We start from the raw sequence: 3647 nt of genomic DNA, 5'->3' as shown, positions 1-3647 counted from the left end.
ATTTTGGCCCCAAAAGGCTGTTGGGACTCCTGGTTTTGGACCCCACGAACCAAAACAGTCAAACAAGCCCACACGCACACACACACACACACACACACACACACACACACACACACACACACACACACACACACACACACACACACACGCACGAACACACAAACACACACACATAAACAAATACACATGCACACACACACACAGACAAACACAGACACAAACAGACATTGTGTTCTTTAAAAGTAAATAAGTCAGACTGTGATGTCATTCTGCTAACTCGACTTTTAATCTTTCATGATTTGAAAGTTTTTAACTTGACAACAAAGCCGAATCTTACAGGGTTAGTTTGGACTACTCAGAGCCACACAAAAAACACATCATAAAAATAAAATAAAAAGCCCCACCAGACTCCATGTAAATAATCAGGACTTTTAGTGTGTATAGAGCCAGCATATCTCCACCAGACTCCATGTAAATAATCAGGACTTTTAGCGTGTATAGAGCCAGCATATCTCCACCAGACTCCATGTAAATAATCAGGACTTTGTAATGTATAGAGCCAGCATATCTCCACCAGACTCCATGTAAATAATCAGGACTTTTAGTGTGTATAGAGCCAGCATATCTCCACCAGACTCAATGTAAATAATCAGGACTTTTAGCGTGTATAGAGTCAGCATATCTCCACCAGACTCCATGTAAATAATCAGGACTTTTAGCGTGTATAGAGCCAGCATATCTCCACCAGACTCCATGTAAATAATCAGGACTTTTAGTGTGTATAGAGCCAGCATATCTCCACCAGACTCCATGTAAATAATCAGGACTTTTAGTGTGTATAGAGCCAGCATATCTCCACCAGACTCCATGTAAATAATCAGGACTTTTAGTGTGTATAGGTACTGTCAGGGACGCCCTCATACTCTGCTTCTGATTGGCGTGTGTGTGTGTCTCTGTGTGTGTGTGGCGGGGACTGGGAAACAGGTGTTCGTGTCCTGAAGAAGTTAAGGAGAAAACACAAGACTTTCACCCAGGAAACAGGTGTTCAATCAACAGGCCTTTCAGAGTTCAGTAACGCTGTGAGCAGACCCACTTTGGACCCTCGCCGTGGTCCCGGGAGCCGGTATAAACCCAGACCGGCTGCCCTGTCCTCACTGTGCAGTCCCAGACAGATCCCAGAGAGAGCAGAGGGTGCGTTTGATTTTTGTCTCAGAGCAGGATGAGTGTTGTGAAGAGAGCCGTGCTGCTGACGCTGCTGCTGGTGGCGATCGGCAGCTCCGCCGCAGCGGGCCCCGAAGACTGCCACGGTGTGAACGTAACGCTACAAACTAAAGACATTCACGAGGTGAGTCTGGTTCTGCTTCTACAGTTAGGGCTAAGAGGGGGTATGAATACACACACAGAGACACACACACACACACACACACACACACACACACACACACACACACACACACACACACACACACACACACACACACACACACACACACACACACACACACACACACACAACACACAGAGACACACACACACAACACACACCACACACACACACACACACACACACACAGACACACACACACACAGAGACACACACACACACACACACACCACACACACACACACACACACAGACACACACACACACACAGAGACACACACACACACACTGACGGACGGACACACACAAACACACACACACATGGACACACAAACACACACACCGCACAGACACACACAGACACACACAGACACACACAGACACACACAGACACACACAGACACACACACGGACGGACAGACATTGCACGTGTCATATAGTCTTCTCACTTACAGTTTGGTCGACATAAAGCCCAAAAGAAGTCAGGAGAAAGTTCCTCAGCCGTCGTAGAAAAAAAGCGCCCAAAAATGTCGAAAAAAGTGACAAAAAAAAGTGACAAAAATGTTGACATTTTTTGGGAAAAAATGACAAAAAACGTCGGAAAACGTCTAAAAAAATGTCTAAATTTCTTTTGAAAAAATGACAAAAATGTCGAAAAAATGACAAAAATGTTGGAAAAAGTGACAAACATTTTGAAAAAAGTGACAAATGTTGGAAAAATCGTCCAAAAACGTCCAAAAAAGTGACAAAATGTCCGAAAAAAGCCACACAAAAAAAAACGGGCCAAACCGTATCGTGAACCTAAACTGATAAGCGGGCTGGATCGTGATCTGCGAGGGCCCGGATTTGGCACGCGGGACTCGAGTTTGACACGTGGTTCAGAACGTTTCATAACTTTGTACACGTATATGGAGGAAATATTTATTCATATTTCAAATTGAAAGTCCAAAGAGAAAACAAAGCAAGATCAAATTAAAAATATTAGTTTTTATTTTTTTATCTTCCATTTGGCTTTGGCTTTTGAATTTAATATTTGGCTTTTGAATTTCAATTTAACATTGGCTTTGGCTTTTGAATTTAATATTTGGCTTTTGAATTTCAATTTAACATTGGCTTTTAATTTTCATTTAATATTTGGCTTTTGAATTTCAATTTAACATTGGCTTTTAATTTTCATTTAATATTTGGCTTTTGAATTTCAATTTAACATTGGCTTTTAATTTTCATTTAATATTTGGCATTTCAATTTCCATTTAACATTGGCTTTTCGTTTGGACTTGACACGTGTACTTTTTCAGACCTCCAGCTGTCAGCGGTGTCTGTAAGCATCACTGGCGGCCAGCAGGGAGGCGATCCCGGCCGCCACCAGCTGGCTGTCCCGTCAGACTGAAGCTTCTGACAACATCGGAGAAAATGTGCAGTTGGCCATCAACGTTTGTAAAACTGCCCATATTCAAACTCTACACAGTTAATTTATCGCATAAAAAAGTCTCAGAAGTGAATTTAGTGGTGAAAAAGCAGATGAAAATTGTAAAAAGTTCCCAGTTGTTTGCTGCTGCTACTACTGCAAACTCCCGATCTAGATTATAGAAGCGATTGCTTTTTTATGATTTCCATCTGCTTTTTCACCACTAAATTCACTTCTGAGACTTTTTTATGCAATAAATTAACTGTGTAGAGTTTGAATATGGGCAGTTTTACAAACGTTGATGGCCAACAGCCCTTTAAACTTGTGTGGTCCAGCATTTTGGCCCCACAAGGCTGTTGGGACTCCTGGTTTTTGGACCCCACGAAAACAGTCAAACAAGCCCACACGTACACACACACACACACACACACACACACACACACACACACACACACACACACACACACACACACACACACGCGCACACACACACGCACACACACACACACACACGCACGAACACACGACAACACACAACACACATATAAACAAATACACATGCACACACACACACAGACAAACACAGACACAAACAGACATTGTGTTCTTTAAAAGTAAATAAGTCAGACTGTGATGTCATTCTGCTAACTCGACTTTTAATCTTTCATAATTTGAAAGTTTTTAACTTGACAACAAAGCCGAATCTTACAGGGTTAGTTTGGACTACTCAGAGCCACACAAAAAACACATCATAAAAATAAAATAAAAAGCCCCACCAGACTCCATGTAAATAATCAGGACTTTTAGTGTGTATAGAGCCAGCATATCTCCACCAGACTCCATGTAAATAATCAG

Source organism: Perca fluviatilis, chromosome 13 (assembly GCF_010015445.1).
Source record: "Perca fluviatilis chromosome 13, GENO_Pfluv_1.0, whole genome shotgun sequence".
Classification (NCBI taxonomy): domain Eukaryota; kingdom Metazoa; phylum Chordata; class Actinopteri; order Perciformes; family Percidae; genus Perca; species Perca fluviatilis.
The sequence above is the reverse complement of the archived record's forward strand: the minus strand, read 5'-3'. Positions refer to the sequence as shown.